Source organism: Anomaloglossus baeobatrachus, chromosome 2 (assembly GCF_048569485.1).
Source record: "Anomaloglossus baeobatrachus isolate aAnoBae1 chromosome 2, aAnoBae1.hap1, whole genome shotgun sequence".
NCBI lineage: Eukaryota > Metazoa > Chordata > Amphibia > Anura > Aromobatidae > Anomaloglossus > Anomaloglossus baeobatrachus.
In genome coordinates this window covers 792,207,731-792,226,411 of record NC_134354.1, presented here as the reverse complement: position 1 = coordinate 792,226,411, position 18,681 = coordinate 792,207,731, and the positions used below count along the sequence as shown (strand labels likewise).

The 18,681-nt window shown below is 51.5% G+C and overlaps 1 protein-coding gene across 1 annotated transcript in view; it reads right to left on the bottom strand.

Moving 5' to 3' along the window:
- The window catches only part of LOC142290090 (uncharacterized), a 102,233-nt gene extending 85,960 nt beyond the window's left edge, over window positions 1–16,273 (bottom strand). Inside the window, exon 1 of the mRNA XM_075334025.1 lies at window positions 16,051–16,273. The gene's annotated coding sequence lies outside the window, so the exon portion shown is untranslated. The remainder of the gene's footprint in view (window positions 1–16,050) is intronic.
- Window positions 16,274–18,681: the final 2,408 nt, after the last annotated feature.

Here is an 18,681-nt window from a genome sequence, read left to right as displayed (position 1 = left end):
GATGGAGGTGGTGGCCCAGTCCAGACAAAGAGAACTAAGAAAACAGCACCACCTGCAGGCCAAGACAAGTACACACAAAAGCTTAATGTGGACTATAAAAAACTGGCTGAAGAAGTGACATCACACTTGTCAAAAGAGGTTAAAGTGGCTATTGAGGCAGCCATACAAACATCATTAGCTAATATGCAAAAACAGATAAATGCCCATGCCTCTAGACTGGCAGAATCAGAGCAGAGAATATCTGACTCCGAGGAGACAATACTGGCTATGCAAGCACAAATAGCAGCTCTAGCAAAATCTAATGAATACTTGAAGGATAAAGCGGACGATTTGGAAAACAGATCGAGACGAAACAACTTACGTATAGTCGGGTTGCCAGAGTCTGTGTCGATTGGACGGTTGGATAATATATGCGAGTTGGAGCTACCGCAGGCCCTGGGCATAAAGGCGAAATTCAGAGTTGAAAGAGCCCACAGAGTGGGTCCACTGAGACACCAGGAGGCGAATAAGGGAGAGGGCCAAAACTCAAACAAGAATACCCCGATAAGAGCCAGGCAGGTGATTGTCAAGTACCTTGATTATAAGCATAAGGAGGAAATATTGAGGGCCTTTAGAGAACGAAAGCGTCCACTACAATATCAAGGCAACAGACTGCTAATTTTTGGGGATTATTCAGCGGAAGTATCCAGAAGGAGAAAAGAATTTACCAAAATTTGCTCATTTCTGTACAACAAAAAAGTAAAGTGCCAGCTATTATACCCTGCTACACTGAAAGTTAGAAACCCCAATGGCTCGTTTGTATACTACAAGGACTACAAAGAAGCAGAAAACATTCTCATGGCAGAGCTCAACAAGACTAGGTCAGAAAGGCAAGAAAAAGGAGCTAGTGGAGAAGGGAATAATAGAAGAGGATCCCCCACAAGCTCAGGAAGAGATGTGGGACGTCTTGGGGGACAAAAGCAAGTCGAGACCAGGGAGGAAAGGAGGCCAAGCCCGGGTCGACAGCATAATTCTCGCCTGGAACACAGGAACCAACCCTTGGAGAGAAACCATGATACCTGAACTGGAACTCGCTCATTGTTTTTCCTTTTTTTGCCTGTTTTTTTTTTTTTTTTCTCTCTTCCCAAACAGGGAGAGGCGTTGAGGAGGATGCATTACGGAGAGAGGGTTGGGGAGGTGAGAGGAGGAGGGGGAAGGGAGAAAAGAGAGGAAAACATCCCAAAGTCTGGGTCCTCTTCCCCCCCTCTTTTTTTTTTTTTTTTTTTTTTTTTGTTCTTCTCCTTTCTTTCTCCATCTTCTCTCCCCTTGGTCTTTTTTTTTCTTTTTTTCTTTTTCTCCTTTGTCCAGGAACATCATCCAAATTCAAATGAAGTGGGCCTGTTCTGGGCGGACTGATGGCTACCTGGAGTCAGAGATAAGTAGGACTGGAGAATCTTGCTGAGGTTTTGACATACTGTGCTAATTTTTGCATAATTTTCAAAGGCTTATTCAAGTTAGTCCGGGGATAGAACATATATTTTTTGGGGGGTGATTAGGGAGCTACATATTTTGGCTAGGAATAGGGGAGCTCACCAACGTGGCGGTAAACGCCGTGGATTTCTCGGAAGGGAAAATATGTTTTACAGTTACATGCTTTTTGTTGTATTTGTTATATTTGCAAGGTGGGGAAAGGGAGTGTCGATTTTGTGGTACCAACTGTGATTCTAGTGTCGAACATCTCGTCTTCCTTGATGCAAGGGCCCATAGGGGAGGGAGTAGTAAAAGCAGAATACACAGGTTAACATGATACAGATAACTACGTGGAATGTTAAAGGGCTGAGATCACCTAACAAACGAGCAATGATATTGAGACATCTGAAAAGACTAAAGACAGACATTGCCTTATTACAGGAAACCCACTTGGGGGGGAGGACTTTTTCCGCATGAAGAAACATTGGGTGGGCACCGTTTACGGGGCAGCGGCACAAGGTAGAAAAGCGGGCACTATGATTCTAATAAATAAACAATTCAGTCATGAGGTAGTGGCACATGAGGCAGACGACCATGGAAGGTGGCAGCACTTAACAATCGTTAGTCCAGCGGGTAAACTCAGTATTTATAATGTCTATGGCCCAAATTCACAACAAATCACATTCCATGATGACATAAAGGCCACCATATTAGCAGATGGGGAGGCTAACATTATAGTGGAAGGCGATTTTAACACTGTCCCAGACTCAGCTGAAGATAGGAGGAGGGGCGAGGAGGGGACAGCTAATGTGGGCAGGAGTTTAGACAATAGGGATGTAACATTAGAAGACGTAGGACTGAAAGACATCTGGAGACTAACTCACCCACATGACAGAGAGTATACACACTTCTCTCACCCTCATGATAGCTGGTCACGTATTGATCAGTTCTGGATCTCGCAAGACTTACTGAGTGGAACGCAAGATTGTGTGATAGAGAATATGGTGATCTCTGATCATAGTCCGGTGAGATTGGGCATTAGAGAGAAATTCAGGAGAGGTACAGATATCATATGGAGATTCCCATCGTTCCTTCTCAGGCAAGATAATTTCCACAAGGTGCTACAGGAGTGGTGGGGAGAATTCGCAGAGGACAATAAGGAACATAGAGAGTCCCCAGTGATATTTTGGGAAACGGCAAAAGCGGTCCTAAGGGGCCGTCTGGTGGGGTACGCAGCCATGATCAAACGGAAAACCAATGAGAATTATAATTTCCATAGTGAAGCAGTACGGGTAGCATATACAAATTATGTGACAAATAGATCTCCCATGACAAAAGGCAGATGGTTGGAGGCAAAAGAGGGATTTGACGAATGGGCCAAAAAAAAGGAACAACTATTCTGGTCGCACAAGGAGGTTGACTTACATAGGTTTGGCAACAAGGCGGGAAGGATGTTGGCCAATCTGGCAAGGGGCAGCAGAAAGATGACAGTGATCTCTAAACTGAAAACAAAGGGGGGAGAGGTGACTACGGATCCTAAGGACATTAATAAACTGTTGGGAGATTACTATAGAAAACTATATGGGTCAGGGAATAACGACATGACTGATGAGGCAGAGTGGCTAAGACAAGCCCAAATGCCTAGCTTGACGGAGGAAGATTTGAGTGCCTTAAACGCAGATATCACAGTAGAGGAGGTGACGAGAACAATTGGGGAGCTTAACACCAACAAGGCACCGGGACCTGACGGTTTCAATAGTGAATTCTATAAGGCTCTGAAGGATCTGATCTCGCCGGATCTAACCTCAGTCTTTAATGCTTTCCTGGGAGGGGCGGAAATACCCAAAAATTCCAACATAGCATATATTAAATTACTCCCCAAGGGAACCAAGGACCTGGATGATCCCTCTAGTTATAGACCTATATCGCTCATAAATCAGGATTTAAAAATTATGTCCAAGATCATGGCTAATAGACTGGCCGAGATCTTACCTAGGATCATTACGAATCACCAGGTGGGGTTTATTAAGGGGAGAAATGCCGTTACCAATATCCGAAAGACAATTCTAGTGGTAGACGCGGTTAGACTGGGTCTCACTGAGGGAGGGGCTAGACCTGCCCTAGTTACACTTGACGCAGAAAAAGCGTTTGATAATGTAAATTGGGGGTGGTTAGACAGGGTAATGGAGGCCATAGGGATTGTAGGCAAGATGAGACTTTACATTAGAAACCTTTATGCCAACTCGGGAGCTAGGGTTCACACTCCGGGCTTTCTATCAGACGTGTTCCCTTTGATGAAGGGAACAAGACAGGGCTGCCCATTATCTCCTCTTTTATTCAACCTGGCAATCGAGCCGTTGTCAAGAATACTACAGGGACAAAATAGCTTTAAAGGAATCAAGATAAGGGGTTCAGAAGTAAAGACAGCGCTTTTTGCTGATGACATCATACTTTATATGGGGGACCCCGGTGCGGATTTGCCACAGACTCTTGCCTTGATTGAAAAATTTGGCTCATTCTCCGGTTTCAAACTGAACAAAAAAAAATGCGAGATCATGTTCCTAAAGGGGCATCATGGGACAATGGGGGGACAAATAAGGGATGGCTGTCTATGTGGAATTCCTATAGCACAATCTTCAATTAAATACCTGGGAGTGCATATAGGAAGATCGGTGGAAACAATCTATAACTTGAATTATCGACCGCTAATCAGGAAAATTATAGTTCAATTAAAGGGATGGAAAGGTCTGCCACTTCCATTACTGGCAAGATGTCACCTGATAAAAATGATGAGCTTTCCTAGGCTGCTGTATCCCTTCCAGACAATCCCGCTATTGCTAAAACTAAAGGATGTGAATAAGCTCAACTCCGCGTATACAGAATTTCTGTGGAGGGGAAGGAAACCCAGAATAAAGCTGCGTACGCTGATGAAGTCAGCAGAGGAGGGAGGTCTAAACTTTCCAGATGTCCAAGGGTATAATCTTGTATGTATCATGAGGCATGTAATTGATTGGGTGAGAGGAACGAGTAGGCACTCAGATCATGCGATGGAAACTAAATATGCGTCACCGTGGGATCTGACGTCCATTCTGCACTCCCCACTATCCAGGGTTGAAGGGCACATAAGGAACTCAATTATATTCCGAGACACCATGCTAACATGGAAGTCGGTAAGGAAAAAACTGGGGCTCTCATGGAAAGTGTCCAAGTACTTGAACCCCTGGGCATTCCCAAATTTTCCCCTGGGACGAGAAAACAAGCTATTTACTAGATGGAAAGAGAGGGGAGTCAGGAGAATGATAGATGTTATGAATGTGGAGGACAGGAGGTGGATGACAGGTCGGGAAGTGCTGGATAAGTACAACCTTAATAGCTCACATGTCATCCAGTATGAACAATTGAAACATGGAATAATAGGAGACCTGGGTGTGGTTGGAAGAGAGCTGAACAGAAGTTCGATTGATGAGTTACTGGAATGTGATGTAACAAGTATAAATGTCTCTAAAATTTATCGATCGCTAAGGGGGGTGCTTATCTCTCGGGAGGATAGTCGGACTTTAAAAGCGTGGGGGAAACAATTGGGAAGGGAAGAAGTGGTGGATGATATACTGAGAGGATGGGTACAAGTGCGGAAACACATTACCAATGAGAGATGGAGAGACACTCAATTCAGAATTCTACATAGGGCCATTATAGGTTTCAACATACCAGGTAGGGATAGGTGGTGTCCTAAGTGTCAAAAAGAAAAAACGGATATGCTGCATGGGCTATGGGAATGTGAGACAATCGCTAGGTTCTGGAACCAAGTCAGACTATTTGCCCAGTCAACATGGGGAATTTTCAGCAAACTAGACTTAATGGTGTGGATTTTCCACTCCTTTGAGGGAGGAGTAGGAGGAGGACCGAGCACGCAGGAAAAGAGGAAATACGCAATAATGCATGACATAGCCTTGATAGCTAAGCGTTGCATCTTAAAACACTGGATTCAAAGGGAGGGCCCATCCATAAAGGAGGTTGTGGGCGAACTACACAACCTTCTGAAGTGGGAAAAACTAGAAGCGGAGAGGGATAAAGATGGGTTGACAGCCAAGTTTTTTGTGAGATGGAGACATTTTATTGAAAGCCAATTCACACAGGGAGAAATAATTAACCTGATGGCACCTTTTGTTCACTCGGAGTGGTATATCCTGAGCGATATCCAGGACAGCCTGGGTAAACTGAGAATCACCTAGGAGGGGGCTCTGGCGGGAGGGGGAGACGAGACGGTTGGGAATACCAAGACACGCTAGCAAAATTGAAATCATTCAGGGACGACACAGAGATTTAACGAATTGTATTGCATATGTTATATTATATTTCATTACCTATGTTTTGGTTTAATGTTACTGTATACTATCTTAAATCGAACAGCAACATGGAACTCCAAATTGGGGTATCACCCACCTCTATGTCACATTTTGTCAGACGAATGTTCTTCTTTTGCAATGATACTTGTCATGTTTTTACAAATTTGAAAAATCAATAAAAAACGTTTTGGAAAAAAAAAAAAAAAACTGTTCCAAGCTTCTCATATTTGAAGGCGTCTTCTCTTCTCTTCTCCCAATCTTCAGATCTCTCCACAGGCGTGAATGGGGTTTAGATCCAGAATCATTGCTTACACTTCAGAACTCTCCAGCGCTTTGTTTCCATCCATTTCTGGGGCTTCTTGAAGTGTTTGGGGGTCATTGTCCTGCTGGAAGACCCCTGACCTAGGACACACACCCAGCTTACTGACACTGGGCAGTACACATTGCCACCTACAAGCCTCTGATAATCTTCAGACTTCACGATGTCTTGCACACTCAGGGCCCCCAGTGCCAGAGGAAGCAAAACAATCCCAAAACATCTCTGACTTCCACCATGTGTGCCTTTAGGTGCTTTCTTTTCTTTGTAGGCCTCATTCCATTTTTGATAAACAGTAGATTCATGCACTTTGCCAAAAACCTCTATCTTGGTCTCATCTGTCTAAAAGACACTTTCTTAGAAGGATTTTGACTTACGTCTATTTTGGCTTTTTTCTGTCTCTGTGTCAGCAGTGGGGTCCTCGTTGGTCTCCTCCATAGCGTTTCATGTCATTCAGATGTGGACAGATAGTTCTTGCCGACACTGATGCCCTGAGCTACAGGACAGCTGGAATTTCTTTGGATCTTGATTGGGGCTTATTGACCATCTGGACTATCCTGCGTTGCAACCTTTCATTTTCTCTGCTGTCCACTCAAAGCTGCAGTGCCATGAGTTGTAAACTTATTCATTATGTTGCACATTGTGGACAAAGGAAAATCAAGATCTCCGGAGATGGACGTGTAACCTTGAGATTGTTGATATTATTTCAACAGTTTTGTTTCTCCAATCCTCAGACCGTTCTCTTCTCCTCTCTCTTTTCTCCATGCTTAAAGTGGCACACACAGACACCATGCAAACTTCTCCCTTTTTTGGTTTTAGGTGTGATTTTCTTATTGCCCACACCTGTTATGTACCACAGGCGAGTTTGAACAAGAATCATAAGTTTGAAACAAAGTTGTTTACCCACAAATTCAGCAAGATGCCAACAACTTGTGCGAAATTATGTCCAATTTGCCTTTTTTTCCCCTCTTTTTTTTTTTTGTGTTGTTCCAATACACACGGAAATAAACGTGTAATTTCAATAATTTTCTGGGAGAAATACATTTTCGGGAACAATTTTAAAGGCGATAACACTTTCAGCCGTGACTATAGATGAATTTCTATGTAAGCAACACAGCAGAAAAAAAATAAAGCATATACGCTACATGTGAACACGGCCTAATTAGTCCATCCAAAGTGGATGTGATTTCATGAAAATTCTGCCCAATTCTACGCTATTTTTATCTATGTGGAGCCTGAAAAAATACAGTAGCATTATTAAGTGCAGAATCAATGTAAAAATGCTGCTTCAAATCTGCATCAAATGAAGGGGAAAAGAGGAAAAAAATGCATCAAAAGCACAATAATCAGAGAAGTATGTTATTCTAATCTAATTGTTACCGCCACCTCTGGGGCAGCCATTTATCGGCTGGGGAGGGCCCAATAATCATGGGCCTTCCCACCCTAATAATTGAAGCTCCCAGCTGTCTACTTTAGCTTTGCTAGTCATCAAAATAATGGGTGCGAGTGTATAATGTGTAGGGGGGAGGCATTAGATACCATCAGGATATGTACAGTATGTAATATGTTTGTGTCATCTGTCTAGCTATACCTGTATGTATGTGTGCTTGTGTGTATTGGGACGTTAAACTCCACTTTGGGCAACTTCTTGTTTGTTTTGCTGCCTGTGTTTCAATCAACTTTATTGATACCTAATAGATTTTGTTTAGGTGCATTTGTTTTTTTTGCATTTATGTTACGTAAACGCACTAACATCACATGTGCAGTTTTTTTACATGCGGATTTTCCACATCTAATGGAAGTCTATGGGGAAATTCTGCACTGAAACCTCAGCGTTTCCACAAGGGAAAGGGACACACTGCGGCCTGGAAAAAGGCACATCTGGCGAGTGCACGCAGCGAACGCACCGCAGGCGAGTATACGCAGGGAACGCACAGCAGGCGAGTATACGCAGGGAACGCACAGCAGGCGAGTATACGCAGGGAACGCACAGCAGGCGAGTATACGCAGGGAACGCACAGCAGGCGAGTATACGCAGCGAACGCACAGCAGCAGAGTATACGCAGCGAATGCACAGCAGGCGAGAATACGCAGGGAAATTGCACAGCAGCAGAGTATACGCAGGGAACGCACAGCAGCAGAGTATACGCAGCGAATGCACAGCAGGCGAGAATACGCAGGGAAATTGCACAGCAGCAGAGTATACGCAGGGAACGCACAGCAGCAGAGTATACGCAGCGAATGCACAGCAGGCGCGTATACGCAGGGAACGCACAGCAGGCGAGTATACACAGCGAACGCACAGCAGCAGAGTATACGCAGCGAACGCACAGCAGGATAGTATACGCAGCGAACGCACAGCAGGATAGTATACGCAGGGAACGCACAGCAGACGAGTATACGCAGCGAACGCGCAGCAGCAGAGTATACGCAGGGAGCGCACAGCAGCAGAGTATACGCAGGGAGCGCACAGCAGCAGAGTATACGCAGGGAGCGCACAGCAGCAGAGTATACGCAGGGAGCGCACAGCAGCAGAGTATACGCAGGGAGCGCACAGCAGCAGAGTATACGCAGGGAGCGCACAGCAGCAGAGTATACGCAGGGAGCGCACAGCAGCAGAGTATACGCAGGGAGCGCACAGCAGCAGAGTATACGCAGGGAGCGCACAGCAGCAGAGTATACGCAGGGAGCGCACAGCAGCAGAGTATACGCAGGGAGCGCACAGCAGCAGAGTATACGCAGGGAGCGCACAGCAGCAGAGTATACGCAGGGAGCGCACAGCAGCAGAGTATACGCAGGGAGCGCACAGCAGCAGAGTATACGCAGGGAGCGCACAGCAGCAGAGTATACGCAGGGAGCGCACAGCAGCAGAGTATACGCAGGGAGCGCGCAGCAGCAGAGTATACGCAGGGAACGCGCAGCAGCAGAGTATACGCAGGGAACGCGCAGCAGCAGAGTATACGCAGGGAACGCGCAGCAGCAGAGTATACGCAGGGAACGCGCAGCAGCAGAGTATACGCAGGGAGCGCACAGCAGCAGAGTATACGCAGGGAGCGCCTAGCAGCAGAGTATACGCAGGGAGCGCGCAGCAGCAGAGTATACGCAGGGAGCGCGCAGCAGCAGAGTATACGCAGGGAGCGCACAGCAGCAGAGTATATGCAGGGAACGCGCAGCAGCAGAGTATACGCAGCGTAAAAAAGAAGCGCAGAGGCAGGAGATGTCTCATCATCCACTTTGCTTGTACTGTAAAAACAGCGAAAAAATGCAAGTAACATTGATTGTGGGAACGTAGAGGAGGAGGAGGCGCACATATACCGGAGAGGAGGAGGAGGAAGAGTACATATACCGGAGAGGAGGGAGGAGGCGCACATATACCGGAGAGGAGGAGGAGGAGCACATATACCGGAGAGGAGGAGGAAGAGCACATATACCGGAGAGGAGGAGGAGGAGCACATATACCGGAGAGGAGGAGGAAGAGCACATATACCGGAGAGGAGGAGGAGGAGCACATATACCGGAGAGGAGGAGGAGGAGCACATATACCGGAGAGGAGGAGGAGGAGCACATATACCGGAGAGGAGGAGGAGGCGCACATATACCGGAGAGGAGGAGGAGGCGCACATATACCGGAGAGGAGGAGGAGGCGCACATATACCGGAGAGGAGGAGGAGGAGGAGCACATATACCGGAGAGGAGGAGGAGGAGGCGCACATATACCGGAGAGGAGGAGGAGGAGGCGCACATATACCGGAGAGGAGGAGGAGGAGCACATATACCGGAGAGGAGGAGGAGGAGCACATATACCGGAGAGGAGGAGGAGGAGCACATATACCGGAGAGGAGGAGGAGGAGCACATATACCGGAGAGGAGGAGGGAGAGCACATATACCGGAGAGGAGGGAGGAGGCGCACATATACCGGAGAGGAGGAGGAAGAGCACATATACCGGAGAGGAGGAGGAAGAGCGCATATACCGGAGAGGAGGAGGGAGAGCACATATACCGGAGAGGAGGAGCGCATATACCGGAGAGGAGGAGGGAGAGCACATATACCGGAGAGGAGGAGCGCATATACCGGAGAGGAGGAGGAGGAGCACATATACCGGAGAGGAGGAGGAGGAGCACATATACCGGAGAGGAGGAGGAGGAGCACATATACCGGAGAGGAGGAGGAGGAGCACATATACCGGAGAGGAGGAGGAGGAGGAGCACATATACCGGAGAGGAGGAGGAGCACATATACCGGAGAGGAGGAGGGAGAGCACATATACCGGAGAGGAGGAGCGCATATACCGGAGAGGAGGAGGAGGAGCACATATACCGGAGAGGAGGAGGAGGAGCACATATACCGGAGAGGAGGAGGGGGAGCACATATACCGGAGAGGAGGAGCGCATATACCGGAGAGGAGGAGGAGGAGCACATATACCGGAGAGGAGGAGGAGGAGCACATATACCGGAGAGGAGGAGGAGGAGCACATATACCGGAGAGGAGGAGGAGGAGGAGCACATATACCGGAGAGGAGGAGGAGCACATATACCGGAGAGGAGGAGGGAGAGCACATATACCGGAGAGGAGGAGCGCATATACCGGAGAGGAGGAGGAGGAGCACATATACCGGAGAGGAGGAGGAGGAGCAGGAGGAGGAGGAGGAGCACATATACCGGAGAGGAGGAGGAGCACATATACCGGAGAGGAGGAGGAGCACATATACCGGAGAGGAGGAGGAAGAGCGCATATACCGGAGAGGAGGAGGAGCACATATACCGGAGAGGAGGAGGGAGAGCACATATACCGGAGAGGAGGAGCACATATACCGGAGAGGAGGAGGAGGAGCACATATACCGGAGAGGAGGAGGAGGAGCACATATACCGGAGAGGAGGAGGAGGAGCACATATACCGGAGAGGAGGAGGAGGAGCACATATACCGGAGAGGAGGAGGAGGAGTACATATACCGGAGAGGAGGAGGAGTACATATACCGGAGAGGAGGAGGAGGAGCACATATACCGGAGAGGATGAGGAGGAGCACATATACCGGAGAGGAGGAGCACATATACCGGAGAGGAGGAGGGAGAGCACATATACCGGAGAGGAGGAGCGCATATACCGGAGAGGAGGAGGAGGAGCACATATACCGGAGAGGAGGAGGAGGAGCACATATACCGGAGAGGAGGAGGAGGAGCACATATACCGGAGAGGAGGAGGAGGAGCACATATACCGGAGAGGAGGAGGAGTACATATACCGGAGAGGAGGAGGAGTACATATACCGGAGAGGAGGAGGAGGAGCACATATACCGGAGAGGAGGAGGAGCACATATACCGGAGAGGAGGAGGAGCACATATACCGGAGAGGAGGAGGGAGAGCACATATACCGGAGAGGAGGAGCGCATATACCGGAGAGGAGGAGGAGGAGCACATATACCGGAGAGGAGGAGGAGGAGCACATATACCGGAGAGGAGGAGGAGGAGCACATATACCGGAGAGGAGGAGGGGGAGCACATATACCGGAGAGGAGGAGGGGGAGCACATATACCGGAGAGGAGGAGCGCATATACCGGAGAGGAGGAGGAGGAGCACATATACCGGAGAGGAGGAGGAGGAGCACATATACCGGAGAGGAGGAGGAGGAGCACATATACCGGAGAGGAGGAGGAGTACATATACCGGAGAGGAGGAGGAGGAGGAGGAGGAGCACATATACCGGAGAGGAGGAGGAGCACATATACCGGAGAGGAGGAGGAGCACATATACCGGAGAGGAGGAGGAAGAGCGCATATACCGGAGAGGAGGAGGAGCACATATACCGGAGAGGAGGAGGGAGAGCACATATACCGGAGAGGAGGAGCACATATACCGGAGAGGAGGAGGAGGAGCACATATACCGGAGAGGAGGAGGAGGAGCACATATACCGGAGAGGAGGAGGAGTACATATACCGGAGAGGAGGAGGAGTACATATACCGGAGAGGAGGAGGAGGAGCACATATACCGGAGAGGATGAGGAGGAGCACATATACCGGAGAGGAGGAGCACATATACCGGAGAGGAGGAGGGAGAGCACATATACCGGAGAGGAGGAGCGCATATACCGGAGAGGAGGAGGAGGAGCACATATACCGGAGAGGATGAGGAGGAGCACATATACCGGAGAGGATGAGGAGGAGCACATATACCGGAGAGGAGGAGCACATATACCGGAGAGGAGGAGGGAGAGCACATATACCGGAGAGGAGGAGCGCATATACCGGAGAGGAGGAGGAGGAGCACATATACCGGAGAGGAGGAGGAGGAGCACATATACCGGAGAGGAGGAGGAGGAGCACATATACCGGAGAGGAGGAGGAGTACATATACCGGAGAGGAGGAGGAGTACATATACCGGAGAGGAGGAGGAGGAGCACATATACCGGAGAGGAGGAGGAGCACATATACCGGAGAGGAGGAGGAGCACATATACCGGAGAGGAGGAGGAGCACATATACCGGAGAGGAGGAGGAGGAGCACATATACCGGAGAGGAGGAGGAGCACATATACCGGAGAGGAGGAGGAAGAGCGCATATACCGGAGAGGAGGAGGAGCACATATACCGGAGAGGAGGAGGAAGAGCGCATATACCGGAGAGGAGGAGGAGCACATATACCGGAGAGGAGGAGGGAGAGCACATATACCGGAGAGGAGGAGCACATATACCGGAGAGGAGGAGGAGGAGCACATATACCGGAGAGGAGGAGGAGGAGCACATATACCGGAGAGGAGGAGGAGGAGCACATATACCGGAGAGGAGGAGGAGGAGCACATATACCGGAGAGGAGGAGGAGTACATATACCGGAGAGGAGGAGGAGTACATATACCGGAGAGGAGGAGGAGGAGGAGGAGCACATATACCGGAGAGGAGGAGGAGGAGCACATATACCGGAGAGGAGGAGGAGGAGCACATATACCGGAGAGGAGGAGGAAGAGCACATATACCGGAGAGGAGGAGGAGGAGCACATATACCGGAGAGGAGGAGGAAGAGCACATATACCGGAGAGGAGGAGGAGGAGCACATATACCGGAGAGGAGGAGGAGGAGCACATATACCGGAGAGGAGGAGGAGGAGCACATATACCGGAGAGGAGGAGGAGGAGCACATATACCGGAGAGGAGGAGGAGGAGCACATATACCGGAGAGGAGGAGGAGCACATATACCGGAGAGGAGGAGGAGGAGCACATATACCGGAGAGGAGGAGGAGGAGCACATATACCGGAGAGGAGGAGGAGGAGCACATATACCGGAGAGGAGGAGGAGGAGCACATATACCGGAGAGGAGGAGGAGGAGCACATATACCGGAGAGGAGGAGGAGGAGCACATATACCGGAGAGGAGGAGGAGGCACACATATACCGGAGAGGAGGAGGAAGAGCACATATACCGGAGAGGAGGAGGAAGAGCACATATACCGGAGAGGAGGAGGAAGAGCACATATACCGGAGAGGAGGAGGAGCATATATACCGGAGAGAAGGAGGAGGAGGCGCACATATACCGGGGAGGAGGAGGAGGCGCACATATACCGGAGAGGAGGAGGCGCACATATACCGGAGAGGAGGAGGAGCACATATACCGGAGAGGAGGAGGAGGAGGAGGAGCACATATACCGGAGAGGAGGAGGAGGAGGCGCACATATACCGGAGAGGAGGAGGAGGCGCACATATACCGGAGAGGAGGGAGGAGGCGCACATATACCGGGGAGGAGGAGGAGGCGCACATATACCGGGGAGGAGGAGGAGGCGCACATATACCGGAGAGGAGGAGGAGGAGGAGGCGCACATATACCGGAGAGGAGGAGGAGGCGCACATATACCGGAGAGGAGGAGGAGGCGCACATATACCGGAGAGGAGGAGGAGGCGCACATATACCGGAGAGGAGGAGGAGGAGGCGCACACATACCAGAGAGGAGGAGGAGGAGGCGCACACATACCGGAGAGGAGGAGGAGGAGGCGCACACATACCGGAGAGGAGGAGGAGGAGGCGCACACATACCGGAGAGGAGGAGGAGGAGGCGCACACATACCGGAGAGGAGGAGGAGGAGGCGCACACATACCGGAGAGGAGGAGGAGGAGGCGCACACATACCGGAGAGGAGGAGGAGGAGCACACATACCGGAGAGGAGGAGGAGGAGCACACATACCGGAGAGGAGGAGGAGGAGCACACATACCGGAGAGGAGGAGGAGGAGCACACATACCGGAGAGGAGGAGGAGGAGCACACATACCGGAGAGGAGGAGGAGGAGCACACATACCGGAGAGGAGGAGGAGGAGCACACATACCGGAGAGGAGGAGGAGGAGCACACATACCGGAGAGGAGGAGGAGGCGCACATATACCGGAGAGGAGGAGGAGGAGCGCACATACCGGAGAGGAGGAGGAGGAGCGCACATACCGGAGAGGAGGAGGAGGAGCACACATACCGGAGAGGAGGAGGAGGAGCACATATACCGGAGAGGAGGAGGAGGAGCACATATACCGGAGAGGAGGAGGAGGCGCACATATACCGGAGAGGAGGAGGAGGAGGAGCACATATACCGGAGAGGAGGAGGAGGCGCACATATACCGGAGAGGAGGAGGAGGAGCACATATACCGGAGAGGAGGAGGAGGAGCACATATACCGGAGAGGAGGAGGAGGCGCACATATACCGGAGAGGAGGAGGAGGAGCACATATACCGGAGAGGAGGAGGAGGCGCACATATACCGGAGAGGAGGAGGAGGAGGAGCACATATACCGGAGAGGAGGAGGAGGAGCACACATACCGGAGAGGAGGAGGAGGAGGAGCACATATACCGGAGAGGAGGAGGAGGCGCACATATACCGGGGAGGAGGAGGAGGCGCACATATACCGGAGAGGAGGAGGAGGAGCACATATACCGGAGAGGAGGAGGAGGCGCACATATACCGGAGAGGAGGAGGAGGAGGAGCACATATACCGGAGAGGAGGAGGAGGAGGCGCACATATACCGGAGAGGAGGAGGAGGAGGAGCACATATACCGGAGAGGAGGAGGAGGCGCACATATACCGGAGAGGAGGAGGAGCACATATACCGGAGAGGAGGAGGAGGAGCACATATACCGGAGAGGAGGAGGAGCACATATACCGGAGAGGAGGAGGAGCACATATACCGGAGAGGAGGAGGAGGAGCACATATACCGGAGAGGAGGAGGAGCACATATACCGGAGAGGAGGAGGAGGCGCACATATACCGGAGAGGAGGAGGAGGCGCACATATACCGGAGAGGAGGAGGAGGAGCACATATACCGGAGAGGAGGAGGAGGCGCACATATACCGGAGAGGAGGAGGAGGCGCACATATACCGGAGAGGAGGAGGAGGCGCACATATACCGGAGAGGAGGAGGAGGAGCACATATACCGGAGAGGAGGAGGAGGAGCACATATACCCGAGAGGAGGAGGAGCACATATACCGGAGAGGAGGAGGAGGCGCACATATACCGGAGAGGAGGAGGAGGCGCACATATACCGGAGAGGAGGAGGAGGAGCACATATACCGGAGAGGAGGAGGAGGAGCACATATACCGGAGAGGAGGAGGAGCACATATACCGGAGAGGAGGAGGAGGCGCACATATACCGGAGAGGAGGAGGAGGCGCACATATACCGGAGAGGAGGAGGAGGAGCACATATACCGGAGAGGAGGAGGAGGAGCACATATACCGGAGAGGAGGAGGAGGAGCACATATACCGGAGAGGAGGAGGAGCACATATACCGGAGAGGAGGAGGAGGCGCACATATACCGGAGAGGAGGAGGAGGCGCACATATACCGGAGAGGAGGAGGAGGCGCACATATACCGGAGAGGAGGAGGAGGAGCACATATACCGGAGAGGAGGAGGAGGCGCACATATACCGGAGAGGAGGAGGAGGAGCACATATACCGGAGAGGGTCACTGCGTCTTCTCCGGGCTCCGGGGGAGGTTTTCTCGGAGGTTTCCTGGTTTTGTGATGAGATTTGTCTCCTCCATTCCCCTTAGTTCTGCAGCAGCATTTCCTGTCCCTGGAAACTACATCTCCCGGCATCCCGTGCGGCCGCTCTCCTGTCTCCTCCCTGTATATGTGTGATCCCCTCAGTGCAGCAGTGACCTCCTTGCGCTCCTCACACTTCCCTCTTTGCACTGCATGTGAGGCAGGAAGTTTGGCAGGAAATGGTGAGTTCAGGCTGCAGCCTTCCTGTCCCTGCAGTGGGAGCGGCCATCTTGTTGGTGGGAGTCTCCTAGTTACCAGGACTCCCAGTATTACACATGGTGGCTGCTGCTCCTGAGCTCAGGGACACAGGAGATGGAGGATTTGTGGCAGAATCCATTATCCCAGCACTATATATACACATGTATCATTAGAGCAGTGAGATACATGGCGGTACCCAGCTTTCCAGTGATCCTGCGAGATAATATTAGAACACACCATGGTTTGGGCCCCGGTTCTGGGCTCTAATCTGGTGCCGGTGTCCACACCACATCTATCTATATATATAATTGCCTTATTCTGTCTGTCTGTCTATCTGTCTGTCTGTCTGTCTGTCATGCTCCGAAATTGTGTCCTTACGGTGACACAAAGCTGATTGGCCGCTGGGCTCGCCATGGCCCCGCCCCCCCTCACAGATTGGCCTCTCGCCCCGGCTCTCTGCAGGCCCCGCCCCCTCACGCAATGCACGCTCGCTCTGGCCCAACTGACACGGGGCTCCGATTCCCAGGTGAGTACACACATCAGATCACACTCACTCTCACACACACCTCACACTCACAACATGCTGGGATATCGCTTGCTTCTACACCGGCTCCGTCAGGATCCCGGCAGCGCCAGACATAACCTTGCGATGCTGGGATCTTAACGGAGGCCGTGAAAGCTGGTAACCATTATACACATCGGGTAACTAAGGTCCCTTAGTTACCCGATGTGTATCATAGTTACCAGCGTACACCGGCTCACACTCACTCTCACACACACCTCACACACACATCGCATCCACACATCAAGGTCCGGCAGCTGCGGAAAATACAGACACATAACAGCACACACATAACAGCACACACATAACAGCACACACACATAACAGCACACACACATAACAGCACACACACATAACAGCACACACACATAACAGCACACACACATAACAGCACACACACATAACAGCACACACACATAACAGCACACACACATAACAGCACACACACATAACAGCACACACACATAACAGCACACACACATAACAGCACACACACACACAAATCAGATCACACTCACACACACCTCACACACACATCGCATCCACATACTCACAACATCCTGGGATATCGCTTGCTTCTCGGCGGCGATACTGTGCTGTGAGCTTCCAGGACCTGACGGAGGATCACATGGCCAGAAGCATGTGATATCCCCGGATGTTGTGAGTATCAGCGCGTATGTGCAATATCGTCAGTGTCTGTGTGTGTGAGTGTATGCGATCGGGTGTGTGTGAGTGGATGCGATCGGTTGTGTGGGTGAGTGGATGCGATCGGTTGTGTGGGTGAGTGTCGGCAGAGGAGCACGGCGTGCTGGAGGAGGCTGGGAGCAGAGAGGCTGATCTTGGGGAAGGCTGGGAGGGGGAGGCTGATGCTGAGGGAGGCTGGAAGGAGAGAGGCTGAGCAAACGTGCTCCATCCGCCATACTGCGCACTCCCCATCGTGCTGCATCCCCCATGCTGCGCACTCCCAAACGTGCTCCATCCGCCATGCTGCCCACTCCCCATCGTGCTCTATCCGCCATGCTGCGCACTCCCAAACGTGGTCCATCCGCCATGCTGCGCACTCCCAAACGTGGTCCATCCGCCATGCTGCGCACTCCCAAACATGCTCCATCCGCCATACTGCGCACTCCCAAACGTGCTCCATCCGCCATACTGCGCACTCCCCATCGTGCACTATCCGGCATGCTGCGCACTCCCAAGCGGATGGAGCATGATGGGGGGTGCGCAGCATGGCGGATGGAGCACGTTTGGGAGTGCGCAGCATGGCGGATGGAGCACGTTTGGGAGTGCGCAGCATGACGGATGGAGCACGTTTGGGAGTGCGCAGCATGACGGATGGAGCACGTTTGGGAGTGCGCAGCATGCCGGATGGTGCACGATGGGGAGTGCGCAGTATGGCGGATGGAGCACGTTTGGGAGTGCGCAGTATGGCGGATGGAGCACGTTTGGGAGTGCGCAGTATGGCGGATGGAGCACGTTTGGGAGTGCACAGCATGGCGGATGGAGCACGTTTGGGAGTGCGCAGCATGGCGGATGGAGCACGTTTGGGAGTGCGCAGCATGGCGGATGGAGCACGTTTGGGAGTGCTCAGCATGGCGGATGGAGCACGTTTGGGAGTGCGCAGCATGGCGGATGGAGCACGTTTGGGAGTGCGCAGCATGGCGGATGGAGCACGTTTGGGAGTGCGCAGCATGCCGGATGGTGCACGATGGGGAGTGCGCAGTATGGCGGATGGAGCACGTTTGGGAGTGCGCAGCATGGCGGATGGAGCACGTTTGGGAGT